The 24515-nt window shown below is 40.8% G+C and overlaps 1 protein-coding gene across 2 annotated transcripts in view; it reads right to left on the bottom strand.

The window, feature by feature from the left end:
• PDZRN3 (PDZ domain containing ring finger 3) overlaps nt 1-24515 on the bottom strand; it is a 243732-nt gene that overhangs the window by 181345 nt on the left and 37872 nt on the right. Inside the window, exon 1 of one of the 2 annotated variants that reach the window (XM_063630737.1) lies at nt 8560-8719. The exons of the other annotated variant lie outside the window; for it this stretch is intronic. The gene's annotated coding sequence lies outside the window, so the exon portion shown is untranslated. Of the gene's footprint in view, nt 1-8559; nt 8720-24515 lie in introns of those variants that run through there. 2 annotated transcript variants of the gene reach the window in all.

The following is a 24515-nucleotide window of genomic DNA, read 5'->3' as shown; positions in this document are numbered from 1 at the left end:
TCTGCTCACTACAAGCTCCGCCTCCCAGGTTCACGCCATTCTCCTGCCTCAGCCTCCCAAGTAGCTGGGAACACAGGTGCCCGCCACCACGCCCGGCTATATGTTTTGTTGTTGTTATTTTGTGTTTTTAGTAGAGATGGGGTTTCACCACGTTAGCCAGGATGGTCTCAATCTCCTGACCTTGTGATCCGCCCGACTCGGCCTCCCAAAGTGCTGGGACTACAGGCGTGGGCCACTGTGCCCGCCCGCCAAATTATATTTTCTATTAAAAAAAAAAAAAAAAGATGATGAACTAGATAAATCAAAAGCAGTGTTTAGGAGAAAGCTAAGCAGACCTGTAGGAGGAACATTCCTCTTATAATCACCTTTACACAGACTAAAACCTTATATTTTTTAAAAAGTTGCCTGTTTTCTGCATGATTGTGCTGATAATTTGGAATCAGAAGTCTACTTTCTATGGCTACTACTTTATACAATTTCATTTATAAATCAGGAGATATTTGCCTGCTGTGGGCTTCTGCAAATTTCCTATGGCAAAGAGATTTTTTAAATGCCTGAATTTTCTACCAACTTATGGCAGAGTAAAGTAGTCATGACTGATGCTATACGGCCATAAATACCAAAAATATTTACTATTGAGTCCTTAATAGAAAAGGTTTCTGACTCCTGCTCTACGTGCTTAATAAACTCTTACAACATCCTCTGAGGTATAATTATTATTCCAATTTTGCACAAGAGGCAACTGAGGCCCAGAGGGGGAAAACAATCTGATAGAACATAAGCAGCGAGAAGATGCAGACGTAGGACTTCAGGCAGGCTGGCTCCAGAGCCCAGGCTCATAACCACAAGGTAACCTCTCTGTTATTGGGTATTAGTGTAATTATTATCATGAACATGCAACCACTTTGAATACACATGTTCTCCCCCTGGGCTTCTGGGCTGCTGTGAACACGGTTGCTGGTTTAGAGGCTGTGCCTATTCTGCCCTCTTCCCGGCTCCTCTAATTCTCTCTGCCCGAGTCATGCCTTCTGTAGCCAAACCTGTATAACTCGACACCAAATATCCCAAATATGGGGACTGAGAGTCTCAGCTGAATGATTTAGAACAGTCACTTAACATCTCGAAAATTCTGTCTTCCCATGTGAAAAATATGTCTGATAATCCTGGGAGCCATGTACCTACTTTGCAGAGCTGTTCAGACCTTAGCTGTTCTCTGCCCTCCCTACCCTTCTTTGTGTCCTAGTCCCACCTTTTATTGAAACCAGCACCTGGGTCTGTTTTCACTGACAGCCATGTGGCCTCAATTTAGGGTGTGTGACATGGGAGGGCCAGGATCTCAACCTCTGCCCCATCTACATTCCATCAGCCCTCTCCAGCACCTGTAGCCAACTTCTCCTTCCAAAGCTCAACTCTGTTCCTTGAGGTTTCTTCTCTGCCCTGCACTTTCTCTTGTGGGTTGAAGAGGCAGGTCCAATTTTCACCTGATCTACACAATCCCCTATGCTCACTGGATGGTCCAATCCCTCTTAGGGCTTTTCACTCTTCCAGGTCATTCCTGGCGCCACTCAGGAACTTTCCTTCTCAGCATCATAAATACTATCCTTTCCCTCCTCAATAATTAGTGGTAAGCCTCAATTTAGAACTCTGGCTCTGAAATTAGGCAAATATGAGCTAGAATGCTAACTCTGCTACTTCCAGCTGTGTGACACTGGGCAAGCCTAACCTCTAAATTCACTTTCTTCATCTGTCAAATGGGGCAATAATATAATTATTGTGTTACAGCTAATAGCTCTAAGGATGTTGCCCAGCATACAGTAAGTGCTCAATAAATGTCAGGTAGCTGCTCTCTTATGATTTTCATGATCATTCTCATCATCATTACCACCACTACCAATTTCTACATCTGCATTATCAAAGTTACCCAAGTACAGAGTGTTAAGGTAACTGTACAAACAATATCAGACAGCATAGCACTATATAATACTGTATATACCACCTGTTCTCAAGGGCTGTAGAGAAATACTATATCCACCAATTTTTTTTTTTTTTTTTTTTTTTTTTTTTTTTTTTTTTTTTTTGAGATGGATTCTCACTCTGTTGCCCAGGCTGGAGTGCAGTGGCACAATCTCGGCTCACTGCAACCTCTGCCTCCTGGGTTCCAGCAATTCTCCTGTCTCAGCCTCCCGAGTAGCTGGGATTACAGGTGCCTGCTACCACGTCCTAATTTTTTGTATTTTTGGTAGAGACGGGGTTTCACTATTTTGGCCAGGCTGGTACTGAACTCCTGACCTTGTGATCTGCCCTCCTCGGCCTCCCAAAGTGCTGGGATTACAGGCATGCACCACTGTGCCCGGCCTATATCCACCAAAAATTAATGGAAGTGAACAAGTCACTTAATCTCTTTAGGCCTCATCTGAAAAGGAAAGAAGGTTGGATGAACTAACAGTTCATGTTTATGAATGTTGTCTCTAAGGATTAGGCTGATAAATCTGTGGTCTTATTTCACCTTCCACTATGTCCTGGGAAGTTGGGACAAATCCTACCCCTTTCCAAGCCGACTCTTCATTGAAAACTATGCTTCAGGGGCCAGGCGCGGTGGCTCACGCCTGTAATCCCGGCACTTTGGGAGGCTGAAGCGGGTGGATCACCTGAGGACAGGAGTTCGAGACCAGCCTGGCCAACATAGTGAAACCCTGTCTCTACTAAAAATCCAAAGAAAAAGAAAAAAACAAAACACACACACACACACACACACACACACACACAAAACTATGCTTCCAATAAAAAAAATTCCCTATTCTCATAAAAGCCAGTTTTGTCTTCATTCTTCAAACCAATTCCTGAGGCTTATCCTGTGAGATAAGGACTTTTATGTCAAAGAAATGAGTCACACCTGGGAAAAGTGAAATAAACCGGATACCTTTTCTTACCTCCAGAAAAGTCAAACAGCTGAAAGCCTGAATATCCAGAGCATTCAGGTAATTAGGAAACAAGGCAAGGGAGTAAAAACCTGAAATTTCCAGATGTGACATGATCATTATTTGACAATTTTAAATTATATTTTAAATTTTTGTTGTAAGAGAGAGAAAGGGATATCTTCATTCAGCAACTTTGCAATTAGACTTACTTGAACCAGTTTCTTTTCCTGGTTTACACAAAATGACACTTCCTCTAGTACAAGGATTGCAGAAAACCTCAACGATAAACAGGCAGGCTCACAAGTCGTTAGATTAAAATGCAATTATAACATTTTCTCAAAATATTTACATGAACTGCGAGCACAACATTCAACTCATAAGAGAAAATACTGAAGGAAGGTCTTTATCCATAAAATTCTCTTAGAAAATTTAGAAGGAAAATATGAATTTATGTAAGGAACTCTGCAACAAAAGAACCACTCCTTTGTCCTGATTTTGAAAATGCTCATTATTTGAGAGCAAAAAAATGTATCCATAAAGGGGGGTTCCAGTAGGATGAATCTGGTATGGCAATGACCACTTACTGCCTACTCATCTCTTTGCTGCCTTTCCTTTGATGGCGTGACCCATATTTTATTTGCCCTCAGAGAAAGTGCATAAATCCCAATTGGTCCAAGCCATTCATGGTAATTTATGGCCCACAGTAGGGTTAGTGGTTTGTTTCATTCTGTCCAGCAAACCACTGACAAGGGGCAGTCTGTTCTAGAGCTTCTTGGAAAGCTTTCTTCACACCTATAAAGACAAGAAAACGGTATCTTGCTGGTGTCTCTGGAGACTGTCATGCCGAGATGCAATGCCTGAATCTGTGGCAGCCATATTTTGACCATGAGGAGACTACGCCGACATGCTGAGGATGACCACAAACAACTTGGATCCTTGACAACGCCACTCAGCTCCTCAACTCACTAACCTGGGAATCACCTGTCCTTGTACCTAAAATAATATGTTTAAGCTATTTGGATTTGAAATCTCTATTACTTGTAGCCCCAAATATCTAAAGTAATAGAGTTGACCCAGTAGAAAAATATAAGAGAAAAACCTAGTTGTTATTAGACATGCCCTCAAAAAGTCATCCAGAACAGAATTGTTCTGGTTCACCCATATGACACAACGTAAAAGCAACATGTTATAAGAATCTGGTAGTTTGATCAACGTGGACATCTATTCTTCCTGGGGCTTTTCATAACTTTCCTGGATACTTCCACAACGAGCAGACAATGCCTTAATTATTTCCATATGTTGGACTCTACAATCTGTCAAATGGGGATTTAGGAACAAGACTTTCAAACTGTATGTGAATATGAGAAGGATCTAAAAAAATAGTAATAAAATCTGTTTTTTAAAAAACGCCAGGTACATTATTAGAAATAAAAGTTCAAAATCATGACCTGAGTTCCCAAAGTTTAAAAATTCCTCAAGGGTTTAAAGCAAAACTGATGATTAACAGATTTTATCAATTCTACTCAAGCAGAACAAGAACAAGCATTGGAATTCCTTCTAATTCAAAGCCCACTGAATTAAAAATAAACTCCCCCAAAAGCAAGTCTATTTATCTGCCAGACATGATTCGGAGAACTCTACACATATTGAAGTATAAACCTGGTTCATTTGTAAAAATGTCCTTTTATAATAATCCTCATACCTCAAACAGCCTTCCTCCAGTCCATTTCCTACTGCTGGAACATAGGAACTCAATGATCAGCTTAGTCTTTAAAACTTAGCTTCTATCTCCCTTCCAAACACGTTAACAAAGCATGTCTGGTGTGTCAGGCACCTCCCGAGGGCAACAGAAATACAACGATAGGGTCCTTGCCTTCATGGAGTTTATGTGTTTTTGTTCTAATGCTGGAGACAGACCAATCAATAAAATTAAATAATAATTACTATTTGAAAACCCAAGAAATAAAGTTAGTGGCTAATGCGATAATGAAATAAATAAGGAGTTGAAGAGAAACCAGAGGTAGGAAAAGCAGTTTAACTTCCAATAGAGAAATCAAGCATGGCTTCTTTTGATAGTTAACAGACAAGCTACAAAGATAGGGGATTAGTGATAAGAAGGAGCCAGGCAAGGGAGGAGCCATGTGAAGCCAGGAATAAAAAATAAATAGCTTCTTGGACCAAAGCCACAAGCCACCTCAGGGATCTCACCTGTAAAATGGTGCAGATCACCACTAACCTATCTCCCCAGAGCTAGATATGACAATGAACAGGGAAGTCTTTTTTTTTTTAAGCAAGGTTAAAAGCCCTACAGTTATGTGCCTTTATTATAAATCTTCCCCTAAAAAAGCAGGCGGCTTGAGTTGCTACAAAAATAGACACTCATTGCTGTCATATGTTTCATATTGCATCTCTCAAGCAGTAAAATTAAAACTAGTTTTGACTTGAGAAGTTTTACAGCCTTTGAGATACCTGGAGCTCCAAAGGGCTATGTCTCTAAACCGCAGCTGAGAGTCGCTCTCCTACAAAACTCTGGTAAATGCATGTCATTACTATAATGATCAACACAAATACACACCAAAACTACCTTCCAAATACCACCCACGTGAGACAGATCGATGTCAGCAGGGGATTCCCGGGCAACTCATTTGATATGGTAGCACATGGCAGCAGAGGCAGCTTGGGACTTGCTGGCCAACAACCAAACTCTGTTTGTGGCATACTCTTTTCATAGCCCTACCTTCTAATACATGATATTTGCCACACAATTATCTAAAAATTAAATAATCAGCCACAGCACTAGGAGGAAAGTAAAATCCTGGGTTTAAAACAGGTGATATGCATATCCCAGGGCAACACAGTGGCCCAGGTTTATGCTGTAACTGTTTCTATTTGATTCGCGGAAGCCAGACCTACAGTCTTTAAGAGAGATTTGCACTGTAGCAGGGAAGGATAACTGAAATGATAGAGCCTTACTGAAATTGTTGTTCTGCCCTTTATCTCTCAGGAGGTAGGTATAATTATTCCCATTTCTAGATGAAAAAACTGAGGTCCTGTGAAGTAAAATAACTGGCCCAAAGTATGTGCTGCAGCTGAACTTTGAACCCAGCTCACCTATTCTAAATCACACACCCCTTTTCATCACATTGCCTCACCTGGTTAATCATGTTTGATTCTTCTTTACTCTTTGATTCATCAGGAGGAATCAGATTTCTGAAGGTCCTTCATAAATACTTCAGTCTGCAAAGATGAACAAGAGGAGCCCGAAGAATGTTGTATGAAATGAAGACTGAGATTCTGAGATTCTCTCAAAACAGCCTCAGGTGAACCAGGAGAATAAGCAGGTTAATAATCTTTAGTGAAGAGGCTGGGAGGGAGGGGGCCACATGTGTGCCGCATACCTGTACAAGAGTGCACATTTCCTGTCTCTTCCATGTCACGTTCTCTTAAGCCCCGAGGCTTCTACACTGACAATTTCCACTGCACAGAATGCCTTTATCCTCTTCTCTGCAATGAGATCAGCTGCTCCTCAGTGAAGCTTTCTCAGAAGCCTCCCACCCCCACACCCGCACACACATTGACAGACACAGAGGACAGACAGCCCTGTGCCAAACCTCAGCCCTGTGTCTGGGGTCTTCTCCAGGCAGGACCTGAGGTTACCTTTCTCTTCCTCCCTAGTGCTTAGCACAGTGCCTTGGTTCAAACATGCACTCACTGAGCCTGCCCCTGGCCAAAGGGCCAGGCGCTGGGCTGGACTAGGGCTGGCAGTGGTGAAGAGAAGGAACTCTCGAGGGGTTGAGAACAGGAGCTCTGAGTGACCTGACATCTACCTGCTGTGCCATCTTGGCCATCTCTTAAACACTGTGCCTTGGTTTCATCATCTGTAAATGGAAATGACAGTCCTGCTTGCCCCCTCACAGGGCTGTTTTTAGGATAAAAGGCAGGAGGCAGAGAGGACTTGGGTGACACTGACTCCTGAGAGGGGGTGAGAAAATGATGCCATTTCAGCCTTTAGCCTTCTATTACTTTCTGTTATCTTACCCTACTTCATTTTTCTTCCAAGCCCTTATACTACCCCGCTGACACATTATATATTTGGTCTCGCTTACTGCCTGGCTCTGCCCTACCAGGATTAAGCAGCATGAAGGCAGGACTCTTGTTTTCTTCTCTGCTGTGTATTGGCACCAAGGACAACAACGGGCATGTAGAAGGTCTCAAATATTTCTCAAACGAATGAATGAATGAATGAGAAAACAAATAAATGAATGATAAATGAATACTGACTAACTTATGAGGCATACATCTAGAAGAGACAACGAATGTTAACAAAATGTGAGACTATGAATTGCTATTTTATGGCAATAATTACAGGCATATTTCACTTGCTTTTGTACTGCCCAAAAAGTAAAGGCTGCATATGAATTCAATTCTTGAACTGATTTTTGGTGTTCTGCTATGTGGCACAGGAGTCCTCACACCTGCACCTGACATATCCCCAGATATGTAATTAATGCGGCATTAACCCACACGCTCACTTACTGATGGGATTATGCATTCATAGAGTCCTCTAAAAGAGAAGGAATCCTCTCTAAGATAATCTATTGCTCCAATTGACCAGCTGCCTAGAATCAGGTTTCCTCAAAAGCTAGCCCTTGATTTTGACTGATCCAGGAGCAGGGCTTTCCCATCTACAAGGAAGCATCAATGGTGGCCTGTATGAGCCCCCATCCATGTGGCAATGTATCAAGTTTCCAGCAGCATAGAGAACAGAGGAGAAGGAGGAGGAGGAGGACGAAGGTGCCCAAGAGGTCCCCAGACTCTATAACTCCTCCCTGGACTCATGCCTTCCAAGAGGTTCCTAAAAAGTCTCTTAAGGTATTAGTTTTGTTCTTGCCCTTAACATCCTATAAATGCATCTGCTTTTGTTTGCTCTCATCTACCTGGCTGTGGGCAGAAGAAAACTTGTGCACAAGATAAAGAGAAGAGAAAGATTGTGATTTTTATCACCATCATAGCTACCATGAAAGCCCTACATTAAAAAGCATCATTATATGCTGCCCAGTGTATGGACTAAGTTTTTCAAGATTCAGTTTTACGAAAATATATCTTAACTATGGTTTTCCTCCAAATGAGATTAAAACATTTCAGTCAACAACATAGACACAATCTCAGTCCTACTGCACTTTCTCTACCATGTTTTCCATAAAACTACATGCCCTGGAGTGCTTTTATCTTTCCTATTTTTAAAAGGTCTTCGTATCCCTTTTTTCTCAATATCCAGTGGTGAGAACAGTGATTTATCACCTGCCACACTCCCGCTACTCAGTATTCCCACCATAAATCGTGCCTTTGTGACAAAACCCTTATCTTAAAAAACAGATAGCATCAACCATTACTGCTTTTTATGTCAATGTCCTTTTATTTCAGAATGACTCTGTTTTCATTATAGATCCTTAAACATATTAGCAGAAGACACATTCGCAGCAAATGCTTTCAGTGAGGGGCAGTCCAGCTGTAGTCACATTCTCACTTCTAAAGCGAGGGTAAAATCCTTAAGTAAACACGTTCCACAGGGGCTGTGCTAAAGTACATTTTTCAAAGACCAATGCCATTTGGTTGAAGTCAGCTCCAGAGGGCCACATACCTTTTCAATCAAAGCTGCAGCTGCCGGGGTGAGAGTCCTGTCCCCAGAGGAGAGCCTGGAGACCTCTACCTTTATCTCTGAGCAGGCGGCCCACACTTCATCAACAGACTGCCCCAAGAGTTGATTTCTAAGACGGCTGCTCAGAACCGGAAGAGCAGAAGCGGCAGTGCGATGGAAGCTGGTGTGGTCAAAAATGTGTCCCGAGCACTGTTTTGAAAAAACAGGAACACACCTTCCACTCACTCTAATCCTCGGGCTGGGATACGGCAGGGTAAAGAATGGAACATGGCATTGGGTTTAGAAAAAATTTCCTAGGCAATTTTGTACTTAACTTGAGCGAGGGACAGTATGATACTTTTTAGAAATCTAATTAGGTTTGCGACAACAAAATGTTAATTCAATGCAAAAAAAAAAGGTCTTAAAAATAATTTCATTTGGTATCTTTCTTTTAAAGAAAAGCAAGCTGGAGTGAATAGGTAGAATTCAGGTGTCCAAAGTCATTCTTGTTTCAAATTCTACTGTAAAATATTGATAAAAATAAACCATTAAATCTGTTTGCCCAGGCTTGAATTTGCTGAGTTTTGACCCATTTAATGTGTGGTCACAGGGATTGATTTTCTTCCTTTATCTCTTATTCCTCTTTCAGAGATTTTAATAAGCTCTTCCAAAGTAACAAAGTTCATGTGGTTAAACTGCTAGCTGCTAACTCAGTTTTATGGAAATCCAATGCTGTGTTCTATTCCAGTATACTCTAAGTTGACATAAAAAAGTCCTGGATCGATTCATCACAGTGCTTACAAATGTTATTAGCATCCATTGGTTCCTTGGAGTGTATTCCTCTACCCTGGGCCTTAAAACTTCACATGTATGTCAGAAAACCAAGCTATCTAGGGATCTCTGTGTGAACAACTCCCATAAATCACACTGTACATTCCGGCTGTCAGGGTGCATATAACTCAACCACAGTTGGTTGCGTCCTGTTTCCAGGCACACCTGAGTCACCGCAAGCAGTGGGACAGCAGTACAAAAATGGAGCAGCACTGTCCAGAGACAGCAACAAATCAGATACTCAGAGAAATAATTACATCAAGCCAAGAGGAGTGAGGCAGAGGGAGCAGCTTTATTTTATAAGAGTGCCCCCTCCCTTTTTCAGTAAAAAAAATGCAGATTCCCTCCTGCATTTGGGAAAACTATGTATATGTATCATTTGGATTTCAATGATTTAATGGGAAACTTGGAAAAAAATTGCTGGAATTTTGAAAAGATAGCTCCAGGAGCTGTTAGGCTGGAGACCTGAGATAAAGTGAGAAAATACCACACAACTCATTAGCAAAAGGGAGGTTTTAGGCTCTTTTGTGTCCCACAGTGTGCCAGAATTAAGGCTTATCTCAGAGCCTCTAATAAGATACAGAGGTTGGTTGCTGATAGTTGACTGGAAACCAGGGGTGATCTGTTGAAATGGTGATCTGTCTTACCTGTCCCAAGGGCTTCTCTGAGATCCTAACAGTGACCCTCTCTGGCAAGACAAGACCCCAGAGCATATTAAGGTAGGACCCCAGAGCAGATCAACAGCTAGGCAAGATTTCCAGGGCCTTCAGTTGCCAGGGAAAGACAGAGTATATATAAAGCACCCAGAATCATATGTTCTTGTTACAGACTGCAGCAAGTGACAATCTGCAGTGTGGCATCTGGGAAGACGAGGAGGCAAAGTGAGGGGCAAAGTGTCCTCTAAGATGAAATCTAGCCACAAAGCCAGAGCTATATGTAAGCAGTAGAAATTTCTAGCAGAGGTTAACACACCTCAGTCACCAGGTCATATTTGTCTCACCACCTGTTTTATTAAATAAAGTTTTATTGGAACAACGCCATGCTCATCCAGTTACATATTGCCTATAACTGCTTTCACACTACAGTGGCAGAGTTGAGCAGCTGCAACAGAGACTGCATGACCCCCAAAGCTGAAAACATTTACCATCTGGCTCTTTACTGGAAAAGTTTGCCAACCCCTGTTCTATGGTAATACCTCATTTGTAAAAGGTGAGCATCAGAGACGATTTTCATTTTTCCCAATCTATGCAAGTCCACCAAAAATACTTTAGCAGGCTTTAAAAATAGCCACACACACAAATACACACACACATATACATTTACATATACATATACATATACATATACATATACATATACATATACATATACATATACATATGCGGTCCTTACCATAGTCAGCTCTAAACATTAACCCATATTGTACCACTTAAAAAAAATTCACAGCAAATATAGAAGGGTGTTTCTATCCCATTCAAGATAAGCTGGTCAAGTTTGCCTTACAATATATGCAAACTTCCAGCTGCCTGGAAAAGCATGCAGCTAGCTTCTTAGTACATCCTCTGGACATGAGTGGTTTGCAGGAGGCAAGAAGGCCTGACATTAAAAAGGCAAATACCCTTTATTCTAACATCACAGAGAAGTAACAGTTGTCAGGATTAATGAGGGGGCTCTAGCCCTGTCCGATATTTGACACACAGCCTATAAAGGGAAAAAATGTCAAACATCAAGTATCTTCTAAAGCTAAAGGCTGTCTTCTAAGTACACTCTAACCCCTCTCTTGGAGCCTCTTGACTGCTAATCTTCTCACCATCAAGAGAGCTTGCCCCAGGATAAAACCAAACTGAGTACTTAACCATGCTAATTAGGCAGAGTGAGCTGGTATAGCTGAGAAATCCTTCTTAGCCACTCCCCTCACAACACTTCTTTAAAAACAGAAATAAAGCCAATGAGTTCAGTGGAACTTTGTTTTTTGTGGGGGGCGGAAATGGAGTTTCACTCTGTTGCCCAGGTTGGAGTGCACTGGTGCAACCTCAGCTCACTGCAACCTCCACCTCCCATGTTCAAGCAATTCTCTTGCCTCAGCCTCCCAAGTAGCTGGGATTACAGGAGCCCACCACCATGCCCGGCTAATTTTTGTACTTTTAGTAGAGATGGGGTTTCTCCATATTGGTCAGGCCGGTCTTGAACTCCTGACTTCATGTGATTCGCCCGCCTTGGCCTCCCAAAGGGAGAACGAGCACTTTTAATACAGCAAAATTAGCCAAAACGCAGAAACCAGTATTGACTAAATCTAAAAGATAAGAAGGTGCTTTATACAACAAATTCAACTTCCCCCCTCATCTAGCCCCTTTCCGTCTCTGGCAGTTCAGCCCTGTGCTAAACAATCCCTTCATTTACAGCACAGTCCTATTGGAGTATGCTGTCAAATATAACCACGTTTTATATCTCTCAGCTCACTAAAGGGCTCTGATAAGGTGTCATTCCTTTGAAGTGTCGTACAAGAGAGCAAAGTGATGTTTTGTTTTTTAAAAATAAAAAAGTTAATAAGTTAATACAGCAGAAAATCCCCAAGCTCTAAAGGATTTCATGTTTATCACAAAAATGAGTATTTCTGTAATTCAACATGATCGTCTAAAGACGTAATGAACATAAGCGGCATAATACTGTACTGACAAGGAAGAACGGGGGTTTATAATTACACAGGTACTTCTTGAGAAAGCTCACAAATAACTATAGAGCAAATACAATATGTGTGCTGTTTGCAGTTCACATCGGTGCCTGGAATCTGGAAAAGCCATCCTTGCATGACCAACTCCACTGCACTACCTTATCCCTCCCAGGGGGTTCAGAGACCCCATTTTCAAGGCAAACTAACATGTGCCACAAGCTCAGTGAAGCACCACACAAGAAGAAGTTGCTCCAAGAAGCCTCATCTCATCTTTTTCTCCGAGAATTTGATCAAACACAGCAACCTTCTCAAGTAGAAACACGAGAAACAGCAGTCAAATTGAATAGAAAGTTAACTACCAAATTTCATGATGTTTACTTTACAGTTGGGACAAAAATGTGAGGTGTACTTAAAAAATAAATTGCTTATCATCCCCCCCAATTTATTTATAAAAATAAATTGCTTTTTATCCAAATACTCGGATAAAAACTTTATCCGAGAAAGTTCAGAAGAAGAAAGAGAAGGGCATTATTAGAAAGAACCTGCATTGTGTTGTAGAGACGACAAATGAAGACTGGCTCTAGTCCCAACTCTGCAGGCATCAGATGACGGAATGGGAACAGGTTCTTCAGCTCTGTATGCCTCTGTTTTCTCATTAGACAAACAGGAGACCAAATTAACTGATCCCTGAGTTTTAAAATTTTTCCTATGATTCTTTATGGTGATCAAACCAATTTTTGCATATTACCTAAGCAGTAAGCCTCTTAACAAATGTATATTTGACTGCCAAAACTTAGAGTCACACAATTTGAAAGTTCACGAGAAATATCATAGAAAGAGAGAGAAAGAGAACCGAGGGATGAGGAAAGAATGACTGGAGAAAAAGAGAGAAAAATCAAGCGAAGTCATCTTCAGTTATGTTGCTATCATTCTGCAGGGAGTCACTATATGTCCTTTGGAAGAAATTACGCACATGCATGCATACTCTAACACACACACACACACACACACACACACAGTGGCGTAAGGGAGCTGCCTATTTTCTGCCAACTTCTTTCCTTTACCCTCCACTACCCCAAACTGAGGAAATGAGCTCTATCCAGTGTTAAGGATGGGAGAATAAGGTCTAAATTGAGATGGATTAAAATAACACAGTTTACATATACGATTAGAGGTGTTACCCAAAGCCATTCAAAACAAAAGCTGATATAAAGCTGATATCTATATACGTGATATAGGCTGAGCGAAACTGCATTCTCAAGACCTAAGTTGCATTGTGTCCCATAATCAATCTACGAGTCAAGACAACTGCTAGTGTTTCTAGGTTCCAGTGCGCCAAAGAAGAATGCCACAGCCTGACTTTAGCAGAGACTTTACATGTACTTTTTCTTTCTGTATAAAAAAAATCAGTGATCCCAGCTATATAAAAGGTAGAGAAACAAGTTTTCAGGGTGATGCAAGTAGAATTCCAAGTCCCCCCAAATACTAGGAAATTTATCTTTTCAAGACAAGCATCACCACCAAACACAAGTTTCTTAAAGAGCCTGGTGAAATCATCCAACTTTTGCCTTTTTCAATTTTGCATGATTGAACTCACTGCCTAAATACACTTGTTGATAGACATGAATATCTACCCTGTGTGCTAAAAAAGTGGGACTTTACAGAACTGTCATCTTGTTGGTGTGTGTTACTATACATTTAGAGTTATAGACAAAGAAGTCAAAGTCTTAGAGATAAGTGAAATTTCTGGAGAAACAATGAGACTAAATTAGAATAAGTAAAAAAAAAAAAAAATAACACATTAAATCAAGCACAACCCACATTCTCAAGACACTTATTTTCAATGCCTCTATTAGCACTGATTACAGGGTTGTCAAAACATTCATTTTTGCTGACCTTAATCTGCAATGTGATGTGATGTTTTGGGACATGACTAAATTAATACTTTTCTAAATGGAGTCGCTCACTCATGCATGGTTGATGAATCATTCTATAAGAGGTCAATTTTCATTCATTCATTCCAGCAAAGAGGGTTTTCCCAGCTTTTAAACCCAAATTGAGAGCTTGGTATAATGTCTTTCCAAAAGCAACTTTTCAGAACGATGAATCTAGAGGAAAGCTTGATAAACCCAAGGGATAAGAAACCCTTACATGACTAGCTTCTGCTGTGAGTGGATCTCTGTGGCAAGTTCTACTCATGCTTCCTTTACTCACTTATGTTTTACATTGCAACCCCACATGTAATCAGAGATGCAGATGTTTGTGATGACTAGGATTAATAAACAACAAGAGCCCTTGGTACTTGGGGAATCCATGCTAAGTGCATCGTGTGCCATATCTCATTTCCTCCTCCTGCCAGAGAGCTTCCCTTTTTCCACCCTGCTCTCTGTCCCCAGGGAGGACACCTTGTATAGAATGGTTCTCTGGTCTCCCTCACTCCCTGGCTTCTAGCTGCGATCAGTCAATGGGGCACAGCAGAGGAAAACCAAGGGAGAGAGGAGAAATGCGGCCTAGATTTGTGCCCCGCCCCAAAGTTCCTTCCTGTGGGATGTCTCTTGATAGCACTCTCTCCAGAGTGCACAGCTCCTGTCTGGACAGCCCTCTTCACAGACTGCCCTTCTTCCAGGTTCTGGTACCTCCTTCCACTCCTGCCCTTCAAGCCAAAGGTCGGTTACAGCATTGCTACTAGCCCAGTTACTGCCCTATGCTCTTCTTCCTGTATCCCAGAGTTTAATGGACTATGGCCCCAGAGCCAGATCCAGCCCAAAGCCTGTTTTTGCGAAACATATTACTGGAAAACACACCTGTTTGTTTAGTTACTGTCCATGGTTGCTTTCCCTCTAGAGCAGCAGAGTTGAATAGTTGAAGCAAAAGCCACATGGCCTGCAAGGCTGAAAATATTTACCATCTGGCCCTTTATAGAAGTTTGGTGACCTGTGTCCTACACTCTTCTCATATCCTTGAAAATCGTCCTTTTACTAAACTCTCTGATGGATCCTATCTTAAGTGTGCCATTTGTTTACTACTGCGATCCTTTATGATATGGTCCTTGACCATTCTTTTTTTTTTTTTTTTGAGACGGAGTCTTGCTCTGTCGACCAGGCTGGAGTGCGAGTGCAGTGGCGTGATCTCAGCTCACTACAAGCTCCATCTCCCGGGTCCATGCGATTCTCCTGCCTCAGCCTCTGAGTAGCTGGCACTACAGGCGCCCGCCACCATGCCTGGCTAATTTTTTGTATTTTTTTTTATCAGAGATGGGGTTTCACCGTGTTAGCCAGGATGGTCTCGATCTCCTGACCTCCTGATCTGCCAGCCTCGGCCTCCCAAAGTGCTTCGATTACAGGCATGAGCCACCGTGCCCGGCCAACCATTCTTTCAAGGTACCTTTAGTTACTATAACTGTTTCCATTACATAGGAGAAAAGGAAATTTAAGATTCCTTTAGGACAAAAAGTTTTGATGAAAAGGAAAGGGAGAATGAGTGACAAAAAAGTAAAAACCTGGCAAGAAGGGGTACAGAGAGAGAGAGACTGATTGATTGATTTTATGAGTAAAGTTAAAAATCTGTCAATACACTGGGGATCCACAGGATTTCTTTCTTATTTCAAAGATAAATTAATAGGAGCCATTAATCCAAGTTTGCTTTAGGGACCAATGAGGAACCTGCCCCCCTTTCTGCTTAGATATGAGAAATGTGAATATTTCAGTTAATGAAGCAGAAAGAGTTTAGGACAGAATTCTTTCTCCATTCTTGAACTGTGTGAAAAATTACACAGGCACTTGGTTTGCTAAAAGAGTATTACATTGTTAAACACAGTTCCTCTTAGCCGGTCCCTACTCCCTAGACTTTTAAAATTACCTCAGTAATATCTGAAGACAAAAATTTTCCAAGGTGCACTGATTTTGGAAGGTCCTTGCTTTGGTTTGAATGTTGGTGTCCCCATCAAATTCATATGTTGGACTCTAATACCCACTGTGATAGTATTAAGAGGTGGGGTCTTGGGGAGGTGGTTAAGTCATGAGGGTTCTACCCTTGGGACTAGGATTAGCACCCTTTTAAAAGAGCCTCAAGGGAGCTCCCTTGCCCCTTTCACCGTGTGAGGAGAAAGCAAGAAGGCACCATCTTTGATGCAGACAGCCTTTACTAAACATTGAATATGTCAGCACCTTGACCTTGAACTTCCCAGCCTCCAGAACTATGAAGAGTAAATTTCTGTTATGTATAAATTGCCCAGTTTAAGGTATTTTTTTATAACAACCTGCAGAGATAAAAGGTAGTCCTACTCTGTGGGGTCTAAGACCAATAAACAGCTACTGCTAGATAATCATAAAGAGTAATCAATTTGAGTTACCAGTTATTTAGCATGTTACATATGCCAAGGCCCTTACAAATACTTTACACTGTTTTTTTATTTACAGATTCCAACAAACTTATTTTAAAAGTACTATTATGGTTTCCATATTTTGGATGAGAACATGGAGGTGGACAGGTATTGAGAATTAGCCCAAATTTGTAAATGACAGAGACTACACTTTAACCAGCTTTTCTGAATGTGGCACACTGCAAGTTGCCCCTGTGTAAGAGTGAATTTCACTCTGAGAGAAGTAAGAAGCCCGCCACTGAAGATCTGACTGTAATAAGGGTGCAACTCAGAGGTTATTTTGTAAATCACTGCACCACTGTTGAGGTTTGCTCCATGGGATCTACCCCATTATGTATGCAGTGTGTGTGTGTGTGTGTATTTATATGGGGTCATATTTACATAATATTTAGACTAAGCTCCTTCAGACCTATACAGAAAAATGTGTAAGTTCAAATCTCACCGAAGCAGCAGTGATTCCAGATGAACTTAACCCATGAAAGGAAGGCCTTTCACATCCCTGTTAAGTCTCCACCTACCATTTCCATGTTATTTGCTACCTCATACTCCCAAGTCTCCATATTCTGTAAAGTGCTCCTATGGGTGTTGATTTATTCAGCTGAAAAACTGAAAATCCATTTTAGGATTGAGTTGATCCTGACTGAGGAAAAATATCAATTTTCAGAGCTTTGTCTAGGACCCTGCAAAGAACTTAAGAATTCTTAACAGAGGTTCATGAATGGTCCCAAGGAGTCCACAAGTCCCATGAAATTGTATGGATACAAGTGAGAGGGAGAGGGGATGAGAGCCTCTGAGAATGTAAAGTTTTTGGCATGAAGATCCATAACTTTCCTCAGATCCTTATGGGGTTCTGTCTTCCCCAAACCACAAAGAATCTGAGCTGAGAGATAATGCAGGCCTCTTGTCTGTTGGGCAGCCAGCTCTCACAGCCATGCTGGCTTAGCCAGAAAGGCAAACATGCCAGCATCTTCCCTGTTCTTCTGAATTCTCTCAAGTGAAGAGTGTTTCCCATTACTCTTTGCATTATGCCTTACTCACCACTGACTCAAAGTGATCCTGTGATGTCACCAGGCACTATTTCCTACAGATGGGAACTTGACATAAAGAGGAGAAGGCTGCACTGGCCTCCATCCAAATGGTTTAGTGACTCAAGTAACAACAGAGCCTCTTCTGTGGCTGGGCCTGTTTCACCAGTGAGGCAATTTCTTGACACCCAGCCTAAGACTCAAAATAGGGCTTTTATTTAACCTTGACTAGTTTGCCTACAAAAAGTGCATATGGACCTTTTCCTATACCTCTCTGGACATCTGTGGCTGAGTAATTCTGCCTAAATGACTATGTTTTGTGTTACTGCTATTTTCCCAGAGTTTGGCTTCAATTGCGTCTTGCTTTGTAACAATAAAATCTACCTCAAACTAATTCTGAAATATAATGCAGCTGCCTTTGCTGTATCCAGTTAACAACTTTGACATAACATACCAGAAGCAACCAGCAACAGACTTTATTTCAGTAAAATGCCCTTTTTTGGGGAGGAGGGATACATTTTGGAGTTTGAGGTTTACTCAAATGTAAATTTCCAAAGTTCAGATGTACTCCTACATAAGAACAGACCTATGCAAAAGCATAAGCAACATTCCTTTGGGAGTTTTCATGGAAAGAATCACCTGTGTGTGTGAGCAGCTTTCTCTCAGAGAACTGATGGTTTGCTTATGATATTTATTTTTCCTCATATTTTAAAACACACTAAACACTCCCCATGCTATGAACATATACACTCAACTATGTTACGTTTTTCTTTGAATAAACATGACTCTACTTTTGGAAGACACATCTTTCAATAACCAGCCTTGGAATTTGTGTGGGTATGTCTGTGTGTGGGTGTGAATGCATGATTTAGTTATTTATATTTTAAGATTTCGTTTCTATTTTATTTAAGATTTCTGATTATAAAGAAATATCTGCTTATTGTGGAAAATACAATTCTAAAAACTGTATGAGTGTATATTATACATTCAACTTCTTGGAATCCAAGTCCCAGGAGTATAGGAAATGGGTAGAGGGACATTATTACAGTACTGCTTATAGGTCCAAAAAAATGCAGAACAATTTATGGCTCTGTCAATGGAAGTGTCACTGAATAAAGTGGACTCACATTCACATGACGCATCATGCATTTATTAAAACCAGTAAGTTATATCTGTATCTATTGATGGAATGGGCACAATATGCTATTACAGCAAACATGTTGGAAAATGAGCACAGGAAGATTGCATCTGTGTAAAGACAATGATTAAAAAAAAAAAAAGCTGAACATGGTGGCTCATGTCTGTAATCCCAGCACTTTGGGAGTCCAGGGCAAGCAGATGGCTTGAGCTCAGGAGTTCAAGAACAGCCTGGGTAACATGGCAAAACCCCACCTCTACAAAAAATACAAGAAATTAGCTGTGTGTGGTGGCACGTGCCTGTGGTACCAGCTACCCAGGAGGTTGATATGGGAGGATCACTTGAGCCCAGGAGGTTGAGGCTGCAGTGAACCGAGATCACACCACTGCACTCCAGCCTGGGTGACAGAATGAGACCCTGTCTCAAAAAAGAAAAGAAAAACTGACATCTCATATGTGTACATGTGTTTCTATTTTGTATAATCATGAAGAAGGCTATGGAAGGCTTTGTGCTGGGCTGCAAACTGCTTACCTCAGGGTATGGGAAGAAGAAAAGGAGAGGAAGGCACATGGAGATTTGTCTTTTTTTTATTTTAAAATGTCGGTTGTTTCAATGATTGTGGCAACTCCACATAACATTTTAATTTGGGGGATGGTGCATTCAATAAAATATTTCTTTTAAAGAAAATGAACTATACATTATAGTAAAAATATCTCAGAAACCACTCCACTCGCCAAGATAGGCCACTGCTGGCAACTTGCTGTGTACAAATTCTCATTATTTCCTATACCTGTACTAACAAAAATAAATTTTAAAACAAAATGTATATTTTATATATATATACAGTTGGCTGTTTTTATGATGATTACTGTTTATACACACACACAGTTTTGTATACACTTGTTCACTCAATGAGGCTCCAACAACTTAATGAGGCTCCAACTATCCACTGGCATGGGATCTGGCTGGACGGAAATGTGGCATAAAGGAGAGCACACAGAGCCAGATATGGATTCGGATCCTGTCATCCCCAATGGTCAGCTGTGTGACCTCTGAGAAGACACTTACCCCGAGTCTCAGTGGTGTCACTTGTAAAATGAGACTGATACTATGTATTATTGCAGTGTTGTCGGGACAATGAAATGAAATAGCACATTAGGAAACAGCCCATTCCTCCAATAGACACAGATATAACTCATTGGTTTTAATAAATGCATACTATTTCATCACATGGATGTGACCCCAGCTTATTCAGTGATACTTCTATTGATATATCCTTACATTATTTTGCATTTTTTGGACCAACTCACTGCCTGAGCTCATTGTGTATGTACTCAGCTGTATACAGAAGCCACTCAACAATGGACACTATCAATAATCATAATGTGATAATGTCACTGAGGACTTGCTATGTACTAAGAACTCTTCTAAAAGCCCCTAACATCTTAAGATCTATTAATTCATTTAAATCAGCACACATACCTTATGAGATAGAAACTGTCGTGCTCATTTTTCAGGCAAGAACATGAAGGTCCATAAAATTTAAGGAACTAGCCCAAGGCTACATAGCAAAAGTATCAGAGCTGGGATTCAAACCCACACAGCTAGCTTACCCTTATCCACTATACATATTGCTGCTCAATGCTACGACTGAGGTAGAATTTTATGGAAGTAAATTCTTCCTACATAAGCACTTCTGTGGATCACGTAATAACAGATTAACTATATGGCGAAAATAGCCTCAGGCTAGCAGTTGATATTCTCAGAATTGGTTTCGAGACCTTTTCACCTGGGAACACGTGCGTGAACTCCACTAGATACCCGACACTAGCCTACTGTGATATTCTGCACCCTCCTCCCATTCTCCCTATGTGTCCATCTGGTCACACTCTGCCAAGGAAACATGGCAGCCATAAGCACCTTCAGCACCCAAAACAAACTTTAACAACAGGAAGGGAGAAAACTCCGCAAGTAAAATAGGACAGGATGGCCTCTGGTCTGGACTCACCTAAAACCACAGCACCTCACACAATCTGTCACTGTAGGAGTCCACCCTCAAGGTGGCCAATTTATGACAGTGAATAGCTCACAAACGTATGATGGAAGGACTGATCCCACCTTAGACTCTGCTCAAGGGAATGCCATGACCAGCTTATTAAACCTACTAGGCAACCCTAACATCAAGCAAAAATGGCTTATTTTCAATCTCCAGAGACATTCAGCAAGGTGTCTACCACCACTATTGGTATTCCCTACATTAAATGAAAATGGCATTTTAGTTTCCTTAAATAAGGTCTAAAAGAAGTCAAGTTCTAACTTCGTCTCCTAAGTGGTCTGTAACATGAAGCCATCAACAATTAGCTTTATGCTTTCCCTTCCAATGCCAGGGCAGTTCTTTTCTCTCTCTGACAAGGCCAGGACATTCCCTCTGTCTAGCGTGGTAAATGAGGGGAGAAAAAAAAAGAGGAAAAAAAAAGCAGGCCATTTATAACTTGTGACTTTCACTTCAATGCTCTTAATGAGCAGAATCTGGCATCCTTGTTACGGGAGCATCTTCCAAGATTGCTACTGAACTTCAGGTGGCACAGGGGTTAAGTTAGGAAGGAAAGGAAAAAAAAAATGATGAATAGAGAAGAATAACCACTTCCATCCAGGAAACAGGATAATGACAGACAGACCCTTTCACTTTGGAGTTGAACTTGAGTGCTAAAAACATGTTTTGTCCAACTAAGTGGCTACATTTCCAGCACAAGTGGTGCTTCATTTAATGGTGTGTGTGTCTGGGTGTGTGTGTGTGTATGCATATGTGTTGTGGATAAGAAAATAAAAGCTGATTTAGAAAAAGAAAATATTAATTAAATTTAATAAAACTACCTAGTTTTTTGTTTGCTTTAAAGTCACTTGTAACAGTTATTTTGATTCCTCTAGTGTTCTGATTTAGATTCTAGTATTACTATGGTATGTCCTTAACAGCATTCCATGGCAGTCTCTCTAAAGTAATACAAAAACTACGTTGCATTCTATCGTTAATATGTTCATTCTTGTTAGAATACCAAGCTAAGCAAAATGCTACATTAAATGCACTCAAAATTACCAATATATTTTGACATAAGCAGCTAAGTATGCAGAGAGCTTATCACTATCATTTTAACTTTTGTAACTGGGATATCACTCACTAAAAACATCCATTTGAATGACTTCCGCCATCTAACACTCCAAAAGGACAGAGAAACTGCACTGGTTTTATCTCCTCCTTTACTCCTTTAGAAATCTTAAAAAAACCTTTTTTTCAAAATAAACTATTTTAATGTGAGTCCAGGCTGCCTCCACTTTGAAGAGATAACATTTCAGCTTTAAATTGGCTGGCATATAAACACATAAGCAGATGCCCCACTAACTAAACAATTTTAGTTTCCTTTCTTGGCTGAGTGTTTAAAGCAAAAACTAAGATAGCTGCCCTTAGTTTTACCATTTTAAAGTTTAGGAATTCAAGTTTTAAAGTTTCTTAGCAAATGATATTAGAAAAACAGATCAGAAATGTCTATTAGGAAGTTTCTATTTGGTCTCTTCATTTATATTAAGATTTACATTGTGTTCAGCACAATTGTCATTCTATGAGAATATTCCCCTATTTTCAGCTTGTCACATTTCCCCACTAGTTCAGCACAGAACACAAATCAACATTTTGGCAGAGAGCTAGCAATAAAAAGGTAAAATAAATCTGTTTACTACAACAGGCTTTAAACATCATCTTGCTCATCAAAGCAAGGTTGTGGCCTGGTGGTAAGAAGCCATGAAGACCTTTCTCAAGGCCTTTGCTTAACGTCCTCATTTGCATCCACCCCTTTGCTGCACCCCCACACCCCCGGAAACCCTCAGAAAGTTCCATTGTGTTTTATTGCTTCACTGAGAATTTGGTTTAATTAAGCAGCTGTGGCAAAGGAATTATTTCCTGGAACATGGATGGAAATTCTGTGACAACAACAGTGACTAAACTTCCATCGAAGAAATGGCACACTCAAAATAGGTGTCAGCAAAGGCATCTTCCAGAACTTAGTTGCTACTGATTTTATGTTGCCAAAACGGGTTTTGACAGGCAGATAAGATCCAAGCCAATGAAGGAAGACAGGACAAAGGTGACCAATGTTAAATATTTTCCAAAAATGGTGGCAAAGCTGGCACCTTCATAAGCAAAAAGCACAACTGCTAAAGGAAACTTACACTGTCTTGCATGGAGCCAGTTAACCAGAAATAACACAATTTCCTAAGTCTTATTGTTAAACAGGACTAAGAAAAAGGTTTACTTGAAATACAAATACTGGAATTCATAAATGCAGATTTTTAAAGTTTAGATTTTACAAAACCCAACGTGGCATACGAAAAATTAAACGCCTGATTTTCTTATGATACCATTATGCTTACATTTTTTAAAAAGAGCAAAATCAGGGATTCCTCACGATTTCTCTCTGGCAACCCCATTCATTCCCCTGCTTCTAAATAAAGGAACTCTTTACTCCTAAATTCCTCCTGGCACTGGGAGAGGTATCTATTTTAACCCGCTGCTATTCCCGTATGGACAGCTGGCAGATTCCACCTGTCTGCAGGAGGTGTTGTCAAAGTATCAAATGTCCCCAAGGCCTCATGACATACTGTCACCTGCCCTGAATACTTCTAATGTTAGACTCTGCAGTTTTACCCTCAGAAGTTGATTGTGTGACTTGAATATCTATTTCTGAGTCAGGCGACACACATTTACTGATTGAATACTCTGTACCAGGCACGGTGCTAGTACTGAGAATATGCGCTGTGCAGAGCACAATCAATGTGTCCCTGCTCTCAAGAGCTTACACTCAAGCAGGGCCTTCCTTGATCTTTTCCTAACAAACTGCAAACCTCACAGGGACACTTCACCAGGGGGGTCTCAGAGATGCTGGATTCAGAGGCCTATTTAGGTGTAACTTACTACCTTCCCACCAGAATCCAGAGTGCACGCAATCACCACACATGCCACACAAAGCATCCCCATCAAACATCAAGCTGATAGAAATCTCCTCAACTGGAGATGAAATTACCCTGCACACCAAAGCTCCAAACTTAGAAATGAGTTACGCCTCCAAAGGCTGGAGCTACGTCCCTTTGTGGTAAGACTATGATGATGCAAACGACCACCAGTTAATGCCATCCATCTGCTGTTGGAGTGCAGGGCCCATGAACTTTGCCTCAAATAAGAAGTTCATAAGTGGAAAGGTGACAGGAACAGGAGATTATTTTTACAAATATAGTCTAATATCAAATTTGACTCCATTCTTTTTGCAACAGGTTTGATTTAGTTTTGCCATGAGCAGATCCAACAGACCCCAGGGTACAATATCAGAAAGACATCTGCTGTTAATACGAAGGCACAGCTCTATCCTCCAAAGCAGAATGTTTTCAAACTGTGGGCCACTGCCCTTTAGGGGTCCATGAAATCAACGTAGTGAGTGGCAAATGGCATTAAAAGAAAAATAATAAAATACAAATACCAGACTACATTGTATGCAGTAAGGATAAATATCTCTCATGAAACTTTTTTTCCATTTTTATACATACATCCCAGGCCCACTTACATTTGTGAGTGCTGCACTGGGCCACATATCAAATGTATTTCTTACTGTAGGTCAGTACCAAAAAAGTCTGCAGAATCCTCTTTCAAAGAACAGTGTAGAATGAGTTGCTGTTTGAGTCATACTTACATCTATGCTTGGGCCGCACGACGGACAAATGTACATACAGCAAATAGCTACAAATGTATAAACATACTATAGTTTTTCAGAATTGTATAAAAACAAACAAAAGTTTGTTTATCAAAGAGGGATTCCCCAATTTCTGGTCAGTGACATTAATATTTACCTTCCTGCCTCTGAAGTTTTTAGC

Source organism: Symphalangus syndactylus, chromosome 21 (genome assembly GCF_028878055.3).
Source record: "Symphalangus syndactylus isolate Jambi chromosome 21, NHGRI_mSymSyn1-v2.1_pri, whole genome shotgun sequence".
Taxonomy (NCBI): domain Eukaryota; kingdom Metazoa; phylum Chordata; class Mammalia; order Primates; family Hylobatidae; genus Symphalangus; species Symphalangus syndactylus.
This window is presented reverse-complemented; position numbering and strand designations above follow the sequence as displayed.